Consider the following 18,488-nt stretch of genomic DNA (forward strand, 5'->3'; position numbering starts at 1 on the left):
TACACACATAACCCATTACACACAGAACCCATTACACACAGAACCCATTACACACAGAACCCATTACACACAGAACCCATTACACATGGAAAGAGCAGGTGTTTCTAATGTTTAGTACCCTCAGTGTACACTACTACATACTACATACATACTGCAAAAACACACACAGCATCAAGACAGCTCAGTGTACACTACTACATACGACATACATACTGCAAAAATACACACAGCATCAAGACAGCTCAGTGTACACTACTACATACTACATACATACTGCAAAAACACACACAGCATCAAGACAGCTCAGTGTACACTACTACATACTACATACATACTACAAAAACACACACAGCATCAAGACAGCTCAGTGTACACTACTACATACTACATACATACTACAAAAACACACACAGCATCAAGACAGCTCAGTGTACACTACTACATACTACATACATACTGCAAAAACACACACAGCATCAAGACAGCTCAGTGTACACTACTACATACTACATACATACTGCAAAAACACACACAGCATCAAGACAGCTCAGTGTACACTACTACATACTACATACATACTGCAAAAACACACACAGCATCAAGACAGCTCAGTGTACACTACCACATTGTACCATACTGCAAAAACACACAGCATCAAGACAGCTCAGTGTACACTACCACATTGTACCATACTGCAAAAACACACAGCATCAAGACAGCTCAGTGTACACTACCACATTATACCATACTGCAAAAACACACACAGCATCAAGACAGCCCAGTGTACACTACCACATTGTACCATACTGCAAAAACACACAGCATCAAGACAGCTCAGTGTACACTACCACATTGTACCATACTGCAAAAACACACAGCATCAAGACAGCTCAGTGTACACTACTACATTATACCATACTGCAAAGACACACATCATCAAGACAGCTCAGTGTACACTACCACATTATACCATACTGCAAAGACACACACAGCATCAAGACAGCTCAGTGTACATTATCACATTATACCATACTGCAAAGACACACATCAAGACAGCTCAGTGTACACACTCACACACACTTCTAATTAAAGAATAGTGATTGTACTCCCTATCACAGGGAGCTTCTAATTAAAGAATAGTGATTGGACTCCCTATCACAGGGAGCTTCTAATTAAAGAATAGTGATTGGACTCCCTATCACAGGGAGCTTCTAATTAAAAGAATAGTGATTGGACTCCCTATCACAGGGAGCTTCTAATTAAAGAATAGTGATTGGACTCCCTATCACAGGGAGAACACATTGCAGGAGGGAGGGAGAGAGTGACAGAGGGAGAGATGAAGGAGGACAGAGAGAAGTGGATGATGAAAGCGAGAGAGAGACAGACGGGTGACAGATGGAGCAGGGGAGAGGAAGTAAGTGATGGTTAATGCAGGAGGCAGGAGAGGGAGCGAACTCCTGCCTTTCAGAAGATATTCTGAAATATCCAAAACAAGGGCCAGTACAGTATAACGTTAAGACAGTTACCAAATAATGAGACGTTTTCAATGAGAAGTCGGCAACAACAGACAAAAGCCATGGAAATAGCAGTATTAAGTACTGCAGACATTTTCTCCATGTCCTAGCACGGTCAAAATGGGTCCCAGGAAATATGGTGTAGTGCAAGGGTTCCCAAACTGTTTTGGCCCACGATGTAAAAAAGGTTATGTAATCAACGGCCAATTTTAACTTTTTTAATTGGGGCTATGACAGTCTATTACAAATCAGCTGGACAGTATTTTGGACAGTAATTAAATATGAAGACGGGATGGTTTGAAGTGACTGAAGTGAATCAGAAAGGTGTTGGGAAGTTCAGAAGATCATCAGTAAATAATGTTGTATGGTCTACTGTGTAGAAAATGAACATCATGCTTGATGATAATGTTTTTCCCCCAAGGCTGATTTAGAGCCTGGTCTTGTCCACTCGGCTCTAACGGCTTGTTGTCATAGTAGTGGGAAACAGGACGTACACACGTGTTCCTGAGTCTTATCTTTCAGTGATAGGGTAATAATATTGTGTGAGAGACTGTGAGATAGTTGATTTAACCCTGTGGTCTGACTAGAGGTTCCAGTGGTCTGACTAGAGGTTCCAGTGGTCTGACTAGAGGTTCCAGTGAACTGTGAGAGAGTTGATTCAACCCTGTGGTCTGACTAGAGGTTCCAGTGGTCTGACTAGAGGTTCCAGTGGTCTGACTAGAGGTTCCAGTGAACTGTGAGAGAGTTGATTCAACCCTGTGGTCTGACTAGACGTTCCAGTGGTCTGACTAGAGGTTCCAGTGAACTGTGAGAGAGTTGATTCAACCCTGTGGTCTGACTAGACGTTCCAGTGGTCTGACTAGAGGTTCCAGTGAACTGTGAGAGAGTTGATTTCAACCCTGTGGTCTGACTAGACGTTCCAGTGGTCTGACTAGAGGTTCCAGTGAACTGTGAGAGAGTTGATTCAACCCTATGGTCTGACTAGAGGTTCCATTGGTCTGACTTGAGGTTCCAGTGGACTGTGAGGGAGTTGATTTAACCCTGTGGTCTGACTAGAGGTCCCAGTGGTCTGACTAGAGGTTCCAGTGGACTGTGAGAGAGTTGATTTAACCCTGTGGTCTGACTAGACGTTCCAGTGGACTGTGAGGGAGTTGATTTAACCCTGTGGTCTGACTAGACGTTCCAGTGGACTGTGAGAGAGTTTATTTAACCCTGTGGTCTGACTAGAGGTTCCAGTGGACTGTGAGAGAGTTGATTTAACCCTGTGGTCTGACTAGAGGTTCCAGTGGACTGTGAGAGAGTTGATTTAACCCTGTGGTCTGACTAGAGGTTCCAGTGGACTGTGAGAGAGTTGATTTAACCCTGTGGTCTGACTAGAGGTTCCAGTGGACTGTGAGAGAGTTGATTTAACCCTGTGGTCTGACTAGAGGTTCCAGTGGACTGTGAGAGAGTTGATTTAACCCTGTGGTCTGGCTAGAGGTTCCAGTGGTCTGACTAGAGGTTCCAGTGGACTGTGAGAGAGTTGATTTAACCCTGTGGTCTGACTAGAGGTTCCAGTGGTCTGACTAGAGGTTCCAGTGGACTGTGAGAGAGTTGATTTAACCCTGTGGTCTGACTAGAGGTTCCTGCGGTCTGACTAGAGGTTCCAGTGGTCTGACTAGAGGTTCCAGTGGTCTGACTAGAGGTTCCAGTGGACTGTGAGGGAGTGGATTTTAACCCTGTGATCTCACCTACGTTCATGTCGTAAAGCAGCAGGCTGAGCACTCACTGGGTTCGGACACACAGAGCAAACAGGCAGTGGCTGTGGTCATCCACCGTGAACATAGCATTCACCTGAGACCAAAGGGCAGAGAGTTAGGCACACACACACACACACGCGCGCGCAAGGCTGTTTTGTGTGTGTGTGTGTGTGTGTGTGTGTGTGTGTGTGTGTGTGTGTGTGTGTGTGTGTGTGTGTGTGTGTGTGTGTGTGTGTGTGTGTGTGTTTTTTGGGGAATAATCAGAATTAGTTGGTAACATAGGTAAGATGTTTTATATTCATCATATGTGTGTTTGTAAGTTACTTCTCATCAGAATGTGTTTGTATAATACTGTGGCGGGGTTTGCAGTCATCTGAGAGAGGGGAGAGGTCAAGCGCGGATCTCTTGGCTCCACAATGTCTGTGTGCCAGTCAATGTGTCTCTGTGATCTTGTCAAGATAGGATGGATTTGATATATGCCTGTTGATATGGAGGATTGGTTTATGGTTCTAGTTTGAGAAAATAACATGTTTTAGGAGACAAAGCTGAACGATGAATTATGCCGATGCTGTCTTATCCTGTGTGTGTCTTTGCTATAAAGGATCTCAGTTGAAATGTGTAAGGGACTCTCAGAGAATTCATTTATAGACACTGAATTGATCTGAGAGTCATAGGGTTGTGATGGAGCTCATATAATTAAACATTGACTTTGTGATAACTAACTCTGACTTGTGTGTGGTTTGCTCTCATGATTTGGTAAATAGAGGAAATTTCCACGACAGTGTGTGTGTGTGTGTGTGTGGTTTAGATTTGCCTCCCTAAGAGTGAGGATTAGATATAAGGCAGTAAGTAAGTGCTGTGATAACAGCAGTCTAATCTAAAGCTGCTGCTTGGAAAGACTAGAGCAGCTTAAAGCTGAAGCTTTACTCTGATAACACATGAACTCATCTGAGACAGCACACACGCACACCTGTTCATAGACCTGTAGCCCTGCTAGCTGTTGTGTTCCCAGTTTTGGCCCAGGCTGCCTGGCTCCCAAGGCTCTTCTGGAGAAGAGGCTACAGGTACGCTGAGGAGATGGTCTGGAGCTGCTCCCTGTCTGGATAACTAGAGAGGAGAAAGTGGCTGAGAATGTGTGTGGACTGGCTCTACTATCCTTGTGGGCCCCAAAAAATATATATATATTCTCCCCAAAAATCCCCCAAATTCTCCCCAAAAATCCCCAAAATTCTCCCCAAAAATCCCCAAAATTCTCCCCAAAATTCACCCCCGTGGGGATATTTCCCACGTCCCCATGAGGAGAAAGGCTATTTTAAGTTTAGAGCATGTGTGTGTGTGTGTGTGTGTGTATACAGTATATATATCTCCGTTCTCACTCTATGGTGCAGATCCATACTTTGGAGGTGAAGCGCAAGGTGGATGTGGGTCGTCCAACAGCGCCTGGATGTTCTCCAGACCCACCCTCCAGGTTCTCATCATAGAACCCATGGTACGTCACGAACACCTAGAACACACAAGGTGGAGAGAGGAGAACTCTGTCACTTTATGAGAGCTTGACTCGTTTCTGTCTTACACGTCGATCAATGACTTTTTATTTTCATTATTGTGTTATGTTGCATTGCATTGAGTGAAGTTATGTTTTGTTGTACTGTATTGTACTGTATTGTACTGTATTGTACAGTATTGTACATTACTGTATTGTACTATTGTATTGTATTGTAGTGTATTTTACTGCATTGCATTGAATTCTAGTGTAATATATTATATTGTACTGCATGATGCTGTATGATATTGTATTCTAGTGTATTGCACTGTGTTGTAGTGTACCTGCTGTAACAAGACTGGTTGATGTCTTTGAGGTAGAGGACCAGGTTCTCACAGTGTTTGGGTCTGTAGGCCCGTCCCGTGTTGGAACTGAGCAGCAGGCAGGTCTGACTGAGCTTCTGGAGGACGTGATTATACTAGGTCTGGGCGCTACAGTGGACCACTGCTACCTTGGTGGAATGCAGCCGAGAGAATGCATAGTGCTGCAGCATACTGAAGGAGAACACACACACACACACACACACACACACACACAGTAGGCAGAAATTAATGAAGGAGGATATGAGTCATGACGGAGGTTTGATATCAGAGGATGAAGTAGGGATGACAGAGGTAGAAAGAGGGGAGAGGAGAGGAGATAGGAGAGAAGACAGGAGAGAAGAGAGGAGGGAGGAGAATTTACTCTGTAATGAAAAGTGTTGATGCCGCAGGGGTCTGTTCAACTGAGTTTATGAGACAGAACTCAGGGCAAGGGGGGACATGTTGTGATGGTGCAAACTAAGTGTGTGTGTGTGTGTGTGTGTGTGTGTGTGTGTGTGTGTGTGTGTGTGTGTGTGTGTGTGTGTGTGTGTGTGTGTGTGTGTGTGTGTGTGTGTGAAGGCAGCAGTGGAAATTAATTAGATGTTTTTTCATCAGACAGATGACACTAGCGTTTCCATGGCGCCCTGACCTTTCCGCGAGATTCGGGTGTGTGTGTGTGTGTGTGTGTTTGTTTTTCAAGGTGGGGGCTCAAGTGAAGTGTAAAAGCCAATAAGATATGCCCTCCCTTTTCTGGGTGCCCGTGGTTGACAGTAATGACTGTACATTCAACAAGTCTCCGACCCCCCCGCCTGCCCCCCAGCCCGCTGTGCTATTCTAAGAAAGGTCACGCCTTAAATAAAACATTCCTGGAGACATAAGTAAGTTTCTCCTACAGTTCTCCCTGAATAGTGAGAGGAGTGTGTTTGTCGTACAGTTCTCCCTGAGTAGTGAGAGGAGTGTGTTTGTCGTACAGTTCTCCCTGAGTAGTCAGAGTGTGTTTGTCCTACAGTTCTCCCTGAATAGTGAGAGGAGTGTGTTTGGATGCATGGATAAATACATAAATGGATAAACATATGGATGGATGTATATATAAATGGATGGATGGATGAACGGATGGATGAATGAATACATTAATAAATGGATGGCTATTTTAAATGGAGGGATGGGCGGATGAACGCATGAATGGATAGATAAGAGAGAGAGAGAGAGAGAGATAGAAAGGGAGAGAGAGAAGAGAGACAGCAAGGGAGAGAGAGTCAGAACATTTATGAACACAAGATATCCAATACACTACAGTATATTTGGGGTAAAACTCCAATTGGCTAGAGTATATTTACATTAAAACTCCAATTGACTAGAGTATATTTGGGGTAAAACTCTGATTGGCTAGAGTGTATTTGGGGTAAAACTCTGATTGGCTAGAGTGTATTTGGGGTAAAACTGCATTTGGTTAGATTATGTTTGGGGTAAACTCTGATTGGCTAGAGTATATATGCGGAAAAACTCCATTTGGCTAGAGTTTGTTTGGGGTAAAACTCTGATTGGCTAGAGTATATTTGCGTAAAACTTCAATTGGCTAGAGTATATTTACATTAAAACTCCAATTGACTAGAGTATATTTGGGGTAAAACTCTGATTGGCTAGAGTGTATTTGGGGTAAAACTCTGATTGGCTAGAGTGTATTTGGGGTAAAACTCTGATTGGCTAGAGTGTATTTGGGGTAAAACTCTGATTGGCTAGAGTATATTTGCGTAAAACTCCAATTGACTAGAGTATATTTGGGGTAAAACTCTAATTGGCTAGAGTGTATTTGGGGTAAAACTCTGATTGGCTAGAGTGTATTTGGGGTAAAACTCTGATTGGCTAGAGTGTATTTGGGGTAAAACTCTGATTGGCTAGAGTGTATTTGGGGTAAAACGCCACTTGGCTACATAAATCCAGTTAATGCTATTGATTACGACCAGTAGAGGGCAATATCAGTATGTTTAAGCACAGAGTCCAGGCCAGGAAGTAGTCTCTCATACAGTTCTCCAGGTTACTGCGACACTCATCAGGCTGACCCTTCAGCCACGACTTGACCAACGCACTCACATCTGTGTCCTCATCACTGCAGAGAGAAGACGGGGGTTGGAACATGACTACAACATGACTAGAACATAACTGTAGATTTACCTGCCCTCCTGGGACCTACAACCACCCCTCCCTCCCTCCCTCCCTCTCACTCCATCCTTTCGTCAATACTCTCGACTAAATAGCTTATAAACTCCAGACCAGAGTTTTCCTCATCTATGGGGAGTGTCCCACAAACACACGGTCACAAACACACACACAGCTATTGTCCCCCACTGGGTATGAATTTGAGGCGTGCCTCCTCGTAGATGGCCGGCAGGGCATTGCTGAGGGTATTGTCCTCCACGTCAGTGAAGCCCACCCCAGGGAAAACACGTCTTGGCCAAGGGCATCAAACCTGCTGCTGTCAGCTTGAACATGGTTTTCAACCTCAATGCCTGCACCACCAGACCCCCCTGCTTGACCGGAGGACACATTGATAGAGAGGGGGTATAGGGGAGAGAGGAGTTAATTTGTATAAAAGTTGACTTGTTTCTTTGTTGTTCTGATACACTGTGTCTCTACTAGCTACATCAGCAGCTTTATACATGTGCTGATTACGACCCGTGTCATGATTTAGAGTTCATCAATACTGTTGTTCTCCTCTCTACAGCTGCTCTAGAGGCACAGAAGCAGAGCTGGTTTTTCACTGGAACATTTGGCATGACAATAGATGGAGCAAACAGAGTAAGTCCCAGGGACAAACGTGCTGTCTGACAAATAGAATAAACGAGGGAACGAGAGAAAGAGAGAGAGAAAGAGAACGAGCGAGAGAGAGAGCGGTGGGGAAGGAAACAGAAAGATCAACCGGGGATCAGAGAGACATGGACAGCCAGACGTCAAGGGGGAGGCAAGGATAGGTCAGAGAGAGGGGGGGAGAGAGGAAGAGGCAAAGAGGGAAGAGGGGAAGAAAACAACTCAACTAAGACCACTTTTTGAGGAAAATGGCAAAAGGACAGAGAGAGGCGAGATGAAAGATGAAAGTTTAGGGGGTATTTGGCTATTAGGGATGTGTTTTGGGAGTGGGGAGTAAGTGTCAGTTTAGGGCGTTTTACTCTTGTTCTTGGGCTTACTCCTCCTCTGCTGCTGCAGCAGACTGCCACAGCCTCGCAGCACCATATTAAGAGCCCTCTGTCAGCAGCCATAGTGCTGCTGGGAGGTCAACAGCTCCCTACACAGTCCATACATGTTACACGCTAAGACATAGATACATACAGCGCATTCAGAAAGTATTCAGAACCCTTGAATTTTCGACATTTTGTTCCAGCCTTATTCTAAAATGGATTCATTTAAAACATATACACAATACCCCATTATGACAAAGTGAAAACAGGTTTTTAGACATTTTTGCAAATTCATAATAAAAAAAATATATATATTATTTACGTAGGTATTCAGACCATTTGCTCTGAGACTCAAAATTGAGGTGTTTTTACAACTTGATTGGTCCACCTGTGGTCAATTCAATTGATTGGACATGATTTGGAAAGGCACACACCTGTCTGTATAAGGTCCCACAGGTGACAGTGCATGTCAGACAAAAACCAAGCCATGAGGTCGAAGGAAATGTCCATAGAGCTCTGAGACAGGATTGTGTCCAGGCACAGATCTGGAGAAGGGTACCAAAACATTTCTGCAGCATTGAAGGTCCCCAAGAACACAGTGGCCACCATCATTCTTAAATGGAAGAAGGTTGGAAACACCAAGATTCTTCATAGAGCTGGCCTCCAGGCCAAACTGAGCAATCGGGGGAGAAGGGCCTTGGTCAGGGAGGTGACCAAGAACCCAATGGTCACTCTGACAGAGCTCCAGAGTTCCTCTGTGGAGATGGGAGAACCTTCCAGAAGGACAATCATCTCTGCAGCACTCCACCAATCAGGCCTTTATTGTAGAGTGGCCAGACTGGAGGAAACATGGCAGTCACGTCTGGAGGAAACCTGGCACCATCCATTCGGTGAAGCATGGTGGTGGCAGCATCATGCTGTGGGGATGTTTTTCAGCGGCAGTGACTGGGAGACTAGTCAGGATCGAGGGAAAGATGAACGGAGCAAGGTACTGAGAGATCCTTGATGAAAACCTGTTCCAGAGCGCTCAGGACCTCAGACTGGGGGCGAAGGTTCACCTTCCAACAGGACAACGACCCTAAGCACACAGCCAAGACAATGCAGGAGTTGGTCCGGGACAAGTCTCTGAATGTCCTTGTGTGGCCCAGTAGGAGCCCAGACTTGAACCCGATGGAACATCAGAGATCTGAAAATAGCTGTGCAGTGACGCTCCCCATCCAATTTGACAGAGCTTGAGAGAGTCTGTGTAAAGGGTCTGAATACTTATGTAAATGTGATATTTCAGTTTGTTTTATTTTATACATTTGCAAAAATGTTTTGCTTTGTAATTAAGGGGTATTGTGTGTAGATTGATGACGGGGGAAAAAACAATATAATCAATTTTAGAATAAGGCTGTATGGTAACAAAACGTCTCCCTACAAACAGATACAGAGACATACAAACACAATACTCATGTCATGCAATAAAAAGCAAATTAATTACTTCAAAATCATACAAATGTGATTTTCTGGATTTTTGTTTTAGATTCTGTCTCTCACAGTTGAAGTGTACCTGTGATGAAAAATTACAGACCTCTACATGCTTTGTAAGTAGGAAAACCTGCAAAATCGTCAGTGTATCAAATACTTGTTCTCCCCACTGTATTAAAGGGATAGTGGGAGATTTTAGTAATCAAGCCTCTTTTCTAGTCAGATGAACTCATGCATACCATTTGTCTCTCTGTGCAGTTTGAACAACATTTACTGCACACAGAGACATACAAATGTTATCCATGAGTTCATCTGACTCTAGATATGTTGCAAAGGGGCTTAGCTGTCCAAATGTTGCACTATCCTTTTAAAATAAGAAAGAAATAACACAACAACACGTACCTGGCGAGGGTGGAGATGGGGACCAGCTTGCGTCCCAGTATCTCTTCGTCTTTGAAGCCATCCGACTAGAGGATGACCTCAGCGATGAGCTCGATGTCTGTTCGGGACATGACCACGGGCCTGAACAGCTGCTTCAAGTTGTCAGGCAGCTGCTGTCTTCCTCCATAACCCTTACCAGCCCGGTTCAAGATTGGTGATAGAGAGGGGGGTGATAGAGAGAGACAGAGAGAGCGAGACAGAGAGAGAGAGACCAAAAGAGAGAGAGAGAGAGAGAGAGAGGAAGGGCGGGCGGGAGAGACAGATAAAGAGTGTGTCTCTCGGTCTCTCTCTCTCTGTCTCTATTTCCTCCCCCTCACTGCCAGTCAGGTGGACCCTAACTGGGGGGTGTTTATAATGTTGAACCCGGCTGGTACACAAACAGACCCCACAGAGCCCCAGGACAGCAACACAATTAGAACCAACCAAATCACGAGAAAACAAAAAAATAATTACTGGAAAGAATTAACAAAAACTGAGCAAACTAGAATGCTATTGGCCCTAAACAGAGAGTACACAGAGGCAGAATACCTGACCACTGTGACTGATCCAAACTTAAGGAAAGCTTTGACTATGTACAGACTCAGTGAGCATAGCCTTGCTAGCCCTGCTATTGAAAAAGGCCACAGTAGGCAGATCTGGCTCTCAAGAGAAGACAGACTATGTGCACACTGCCCACAAAATGAGGTGGAAACTGAGCTGCACTTCCTAAACTAATGCCAAATGTATGACCATATTAGAGACACATATTTCCCTCAGATTACACAGATCCACAAATAACTTGAAAACAAACCCGATTTTGATAGACTCCCATATCTATTGGGTGAAATATCACATTGTGCCATCACAGCAGCAAGATTTGTGACCTGTTGCCACAAGAAAAGGACAACCAATGAAGAAGAATTCCATTGTAAATACAATCCATAATTATGTTTATTTATTTTCCCTTTTGAAATTTAACCATTTGAACATCGTTACGACACTGTATATACATGTATACATAATATGACATTTGTAATGTCTTTATTCTGGAACGTCTGTGAGTGTAATGTTTACTGTTAATTTTTATTGTTTATTTCACTTTTGTATATTATCTACTTCACTTGCTTTGGCAATGTTAACATATGTTTCCCATGCCAATAAAGCCCCTTGAATTGAATTGAGAGAGATAAAGAGACAGAGAGACAGAGACAGAGGAGGGCGGGAGAGACAGAGAGACAGAGGAGGGCGGGCGGGAGAGACAGAAAGACAGAGAGACAGAGGAGGGCGGGCAGGAGAGACAGAAAGACAGAGGAGGACGGGCGGGAGAGACAGAGGAGGGTGGGCGGGAGAGACAGAAAGACAGAGAGACAGAGGAGGACGGGAGAGACAGAGAGACAGTCGAGGGCGGGCGGGAGAGACAGAGAGACAGAGAGACAGAGGAGGACGGGCGAGACAGAAAGACAGAGAAAGAGGAGGGCGGGCGAGACAGAAAGACAGAGAGACAGAGGAGGACGGGAGAGACAGAGAGACAGTCGAGGGCGGGCGGGAGAGACAGAGAGACAGAGAGACAGAGGAGGACGGGCGAGACAGAAAGACAGAGAGACAGAGGAGGGCGGGCGAGACAGAAAGACAGAGAGACAGAGGAGGACGGGCGGGAGAGACAGAAAGACAGAGAGACAGAGGAGGACGGGCGGGAGAGACAGAAAGACAGAGGAGGGCGGGCGAGACAGAAAGACAGAGAGACAGAGGAGGACGGGCGAGACAGAAAGACAGAGAGACAGAGGAGGACGGACGAGACAGAAAGACAGAGAGACAGAGGAGGGCGGGCGAGACAGAAAGACAGAGAGACAGAGGAGGACGGGCGGGAGAGACAGAAAGACAGAGAGACAGAGGAGGACGGGTGGGAGAGACAGAGAGACAGAGGAGGGCGGGCAGGAGAGACAGAAAGACAGAGGAGGGGGGGCGGGAGAGACAGAGGAGGGCGGGAGAGACAGAGGAGGGCGGGAGAGACAGAAAGACAGAGGAGGGCGGTCGGGAGAGACAGAGGAGGGCGGGAGAGACAAAAAGACAGAGGAGGGCGGGCGGGAGAGACAGAAAGACAGAGGAGGGCGGGCGGGAGAGACAGAAAGACAGAGGAGGGCGGGTGGGAGAGACAGAAAGACAGAGGAGGGCGGGCGGGAGAGACAGAGGAGGGCAGGAGAGACAGAGGAGGGCGGGAGAGACAGAGGAGGGCGGGAGAGGCAGAGGAGGGCGGGAGAGACAGAGGAGGGCGGGAGAGACCGAAAGACAGAGGAGGGCGGGCGGGAGAGACAGAAAGACAGAGGAGGGCGGGCGGGAGAGACAGAGAGACAGAGGAGGGCGGGCGGGAGAGACAGAGACAGAGAGACAGAGGAGGGCGGGCGGGAGAGACAGAAAGACAGAGGGCGGCGGGCGGGAGAGACAGAAGGTCAGAGGAGGGCGGGCGGGAGAGACAGAAAGACAGAGGAGGACGGGCGGGAGAGACAGAAAGACAGAGGAGGGCAGGCGAGACAGAAAGACAGAGGAGGGCGGGCGGGAGAGTCAGAGAGACAGAGAGACAGAGGAGGGCGGGACAGAAAGACAGAGGAGGGCGGGCGGGAGAGACAGAAAGACAGAGGAGGGCGGGCGAGACAGAAAGACAGAGGAGGGCGGGCGGGAGAGACAGAAAGACAGAGAGACAGAGGAGGACAGGCGGGAGAGAGAGACAGAGGAGGGCAGGCGGGCTGTAGAGAGAAACAGAGAGACAGAGGAGGGCGGGAGGGAGAGACAGAGGAGGGCCGGCGGGCGGGCGGGCAAGAGAGAGAGAGAGAGACAGACAGACAGACAGACAGACAGACAGACAGACATAGAGAAAAGGAATCAAGTTTAAAATTCCAGTCTACGTGCAAGCATGACAGTGTGACTGTGTGTATGTGTGTGTTCACAGCTGGTCCTGTGCTTCTTCAGGGAGTTCTGGATGGCCTGTATCTGCATGGACACTAGACAGCCTCCTCCAGGCTGTTGAACTCATCAAAGCAGCCCCAAGCCCCACACGTCAGCAACCCCACAAAGATGTCCCATAGACTTCACATCTATACCCTTCAACACACCATTTATTAATTTACTTTATTTATCTGTCTTTTATTTATTTACTTGATTTATTCATCCTTTTCTTCATTTATCTATCCTTTATTAATGAATGTGTTTATTTAGTTATCCATCCCTTATTTATCCATCGTTTATTTATTTATTCATCCTTTATTTATTTACCCTTTATTTATTTATCTATTTATCTATCTTAATTTATGCATCATTTATGTATGTCGATGCCAGCAGGGTTGTAGGGGTTTCCTCCCAAACCCATCATCATCGCCTGGGTCAGATAACACTTATCAGTCATGAGGGTGTGGACCAGCTTAGCCGCATTACCCAGGGAGAGATAGGGGATAGGATAGAGGGAAAGAGACAGGGAGAGAGAGAGAGGATGACAGTGTGTTGAGGCAGACTTTGCAGAGAGACTGCAGCACACACAGTGCTAATTGAGTCATTCAGAGAGGGGTCCTTATCTCTGGGTGAACATCGCCCCCCAGTGGTGCTGTACTGTATAGCATTGTAGATGAACTGTTGCCTGGTCCTGAAGTGTGCAGAACTGTCATTTAGACAGTTGTGTGTAGATGAGGTGTTTCCTGCGGTCAGAAGTGTATCTGTGTAGAGGTTTTGGTACCTGCTACTCGAATGTGTAGCTGAAGTGAGTGTCGACCATTTGTATGGAGCAGCGTTTGTCGTTGTTGACGTAGAGTCGGAGCCGTTTCCTCCAAGCCCAGGCATCAGGGCTGCTCACCTCCACCTCACACATCTGCTTCACCACACTGATGTTATGGACGATGTTCAGGGTCAGCTTCAGCTTCACCACACTGATGTCATGGACGATGTTCAGGGTCAGCTTCAGTTTCACCACACTGATGTTATGGACGATGATAAGGGTCAGCTTCAGCTTCACCACACTGATGTTATGGACGATGTTCAGGGTCAGCTTCAGCTTCACCAAACTGATGTTATGGACGATGTTCAGGGTCAGCTTCAGCTTCACCACACTGATGTTATGGACGATGATCAGGGTCAGCTTCAGCTTCACCACACTGATGTTATGGACGATGATCAGGGTCAACTTCAGCTTCACCACACTGATGTTTTGGACGATGTTCAGGGTCAGCTTCAGCTTCACCAAACTGATGTTATGGACGATGTTCAGGGTCAGCTTCAGCTTCACCACACTGATGTTATGGACGATGATAAGGGTCAGCTTCAGCTTCACCACACTGATGTTATGGACGATGTTCAGGGTCAGCTTCAGCTTCACCAAACTGATGTTATGGACGATGTTCAGGGTCAGCTTCAGCTTCACCACACTGATGTTATGGACGATGATCAGGGTCAGCTTCAGCTTCACCACACTGATGTTATGGACGATGATCAGGGTCAGCTTCAGCTTCACTGAGGGGATCACCTCTCCCTCTAGAGAACGCAAGTCCACAATGTTGGTGCCTACAGAGAACACAGTTACAGTATATTCACTGTCATTACAGACACATCAGTTTCACCAGAGGACAGCTTCTTTATTTGTTACTGTATGACATTGGGATTTGGTTGTGCGTGTGTGTGTGTGTGTGTGTGTGTGTGTGTGTACCAGTGAACAGCTTCTTGAAGTGTGACTGTATGACAGTGGCGTTTGTGGCCTGGCCCAGAATCTCCAGCAGGTAAAACCACGACAATGCAGAATGCTTCTCCTATAAGGGATAGAGACATACACTTCTACACTGAGTGTCCAAAACATTATGAACACCTGCTCTTTCCATGACATAGACTGACCAGCTGAATCTAGGTGAAAGTTGTCCATTGAGGTATAGATTTATTGGTGTTAATTTACTGATTCCTGGTTGGTAGTTGATCGTTCGGTACCTCTAGAAACCCGATGAGTGATTTCAGGCAGCGCTGGAGCTGGTCTAAGATGGTGATGGGGGAGTTTCTGATGCCGTCCTGAGAGCTCAGAGACGTCACCATGCTGTCTCTCTGGATGTCAGCCAAATAACTGAAATTTATACAGGGACAGGCGTGCCTGAAGTCCTCGTTTATTTTTTTCAAACGGGCTTGTTCCCTGGTCGGGGCCCCCTGTCCGAACACAGGGCTCCAGGTAGACCCAGCACCACTGGATGGCATTCAGACTGACCAGGTACTCATCTAGAGCAGACAGACGCACCTCCCACAGGCTCACCTGGACACACACAAGGTAACACTAGGTTAAACAGCTACCCCTCAACACCTGGTTCCTCTCTAGGTTTCTTTCTAGGTTCCTGCCTTTCTAGGGAGTTTTTACTAGCCACCGTCCTTCTACATCTTCATTGTTTGCTGTTTGTGGTTTTAGGCTGGGTCTCTGTATAAGTACGTTGTGACATCTGCTGATGTAAAAAGGTTGTTATACATGAATGTGATTGAGTGATTGATATACACACAGATAGACAGAATGCACTTTAACATCCCTGCTTCGCAGAGGAGGCTATCCTCCACCGTTCTCCCTCTCTTTCTACCCCTCACCTTGTCAACTTCTCCCTGTACTTTGACAGACAAACTGGTGTGCTGCTCAAGCTTCCTCATTCTTTCCTGTCACGTAAACAGGAACCCCTTAAACACATAGGTCTTACTCCTGCAAAACACACACACACACACACACACACACTGTTTATTCAACCACGAATTAGCCAATAAAGACAAACGAGGTGGAAATGACAATATCAAATCAAACCCCAAACCTTTCCTGACACCTCTCGGATGTCAAACTCCTAACCTGAATGTGAGGGAATGAGCATCTGTGTTAATGTGTGTTTGTGCAAGAGTGTTTGTAAAAGTGTGTGTTTGTGTGTGTACCTGCTCTTTGAGCATCAGCTCTAGTTTGTCCTACTTGTCCCTGTGGGAGGACAGAGTCCAGACCTCCTCCTGCTACACCCTCAGCAGAAGGTTCTGGAACCGGCTTGAACTGGGGAAGGATCTGCACAACACATCATTCAAACATTACAACAACGCTCAGACAGCATTACAGAACTGGGGGTGGATATATGGAACACCACACAAACATCAAAGCAACACTAAGGCCATCAACAAGCACAGCACTAACACAAATGACTGATGTTTGGCTGAGAGAAATTAATGATAAAAAGATTGTGGGGGCTGTTTTGTTCGACCTCAGTGCAGCCTCATAGTCTGCTGCAAACTTGTGTTATGTTACTGGCAAACTTGTGTTATGGCTTTACACCCCCTGCTATATTGTGGATAAGAGTTACCTGTCTAACAGAACACAGAGGGTGTGTCAAGGCACAAGGCGAGACCCAGATGCAGACACAGGAGGAAAATGTTTGGAGTCTTACAATGTTTATTAATTCAAAGGGGTAAGCAAGAGAATGGTCGTGGACAGGCAAAAAGGTAAAAACCAGTTCAGAGTCCAGGAGGTACAGAGTGGCAGACAGGCTCATGGTCAAGGCAGGCAGAAAGGTCAAGGCAGGCAGAAAGGTCAGGCAGGCAGAAAGGTCAGGCAGGCAGAAAGGTCAGGCAGGCAGAAAGGTCAGGCAGGCGTGTACAGAGTCCAGGAGGTACAGAGCGGCAGACAGGCTCATGGTCAAGGCAGGCAGAAAGGTCAGGCAGGTAGAAAGGTCAGGCAGGCAGAAAGGTCAGGCAGGCAGAAAGGTCAGGCAGGCAGAAAGGTCAGGCAGGCGTGTACAAAGTCCAGAAACGGACAAGGGTCAAAACCGGGAGGACTAGAAAAAGGAGAAATACAAAAAGCAGGCGAAAGGGAAAAATGCTGGTTGACTTGGAAACATACAAGACAAACTAGCACAGAGAGACAGGAAACACAGGGATAAATGCACTGGCACAGAGAGACAGGAAACACATTGATAAATGCACTGGCCCAGAGAGACAGGAAACACAGGGATAAATACACTGGCCCAGAGAGACAGGAAACACAGAGGTAAATACACTGGCACAGAGAGACAGGAAACACAGGGATAAATACACTGGCCCAGAGAGACAGGAAACACAGGGATAAATACACTGGCACAGAGAGACAGGAAACACAGGGATAAATGCACTGGCACAAAGAGACAGGAAACACAGGGATAAATAGACTGGTACAGAGAGACAGGAAACACAGGGATAAATACACTGGCACAGAGAGACAGGAAACACAGGGATAAATACGCTGACACAGAGAGACAGGAAACACAGGGATAATTACACTGGCACAGAGAGACAGGAAGCACAGGGATAATTACACTGGCACAGAGAGACAGGAAACAAAGGGATAAATACACTGGGGAAACAGTCACCTGGAGGGGGTGGAGACAATAACAAGGACAGGTGAAACAGATCAGGGTGTTCTTTAATGGAAGCCTCTCCAACATAATCCAGGTAGAATCAGGAATTCCCCAAGGTAGCTATCTAGGCCCTTTACTTTTTCGATCTTTACTAATGAATTGCCACTGGCTTTGAGGAAAGCCAGTGTGTCTATGTATGCGGATGACTCAACACTATTCATGTCAGCTACTACGGCGACTGAAATTACTGCAAAACTTAACAAAGAGCTGCAGTTAGTTTCAGAATGGGTGGCAAGGAATAAGTTAGTCCTAAATATTTCTAAAACTAAAAGCATTGTATTTGGGACAAATCATTCACTAAACCCTAAACCTCAACTAAATTGTGCAATTAATTATGTGGAAATTGAGCAGGTTGAGGTGACTAAACTGCTTGTAGTAACCCTGGATTGTACTGTCATGGTCAAAACATATTGATACAGCAGTAGCTAAGAAGGGAGAAGTATGTGTATCGGTTTTCTGTATGAGAAGGAGAGTCGGACCAAAATGCAGCGTGTAGATTGAGATCCATGTTTTAATGAACAAACGTAAAACACGAATCAATACAAACACTCCAAAATAAAGAACGTGATGAACGTAACGAAAACCTAAACAGCCTATCTGGTGAAAACACATAGACAGGAACAATCACCCACAAACACACAGTGAAACCCAGGCTACCTAAATATGGTTCACAATCAGAGACAATGACGAACACCTGCCTCTGATTGAGAACCATATCAGGCCGAACATAGAACTAGACAAACTAGACATGTAACATAGAATGCCCACTCAGATCACACCCTGACCAACCACAACATAGAAATATACAAAGTAAACTATGGTCAGGGTGTGACAGTACCCCCCCCCCCAAGGTGCGGACTCCGGCCGCAAAACCTGAACCTATAGGGGAGGGTCTGGGTGGGCATC

General features: G+C 46.1%; 1 pseudogene; it reads right to left on the bottom strand.

The window, feature by feature from the left end:
* Positions 1-16,823, bottom strand: part of LOC139385773 (cytoplasmic dynein 2 heavy chain 1-like) — a 179,991-nt pseudogene extending 163,168 nt beyond the window's left edge.
* Between the last annotated feature and the right edge of the window lie 1,665 nt (positions 16,824-18,488).

This window comes from Oncorhynchus clarkii, chromosome 27 (genome assembly GCF_045791955.1).
Source record: "Oncorhynchus clarkii lewisi isolate Uvic-CL-2024 chromosome 27, UVic_Ocla_1.0, whole genome shotgun sequence".
NCBI classification, from domain to species: Eukaryota; Metazoa; Chordata; class Actinopteri; order Salmoniformes; family Salmonidae; genus Oncorhynchus; species Oncorhynchus clarkii.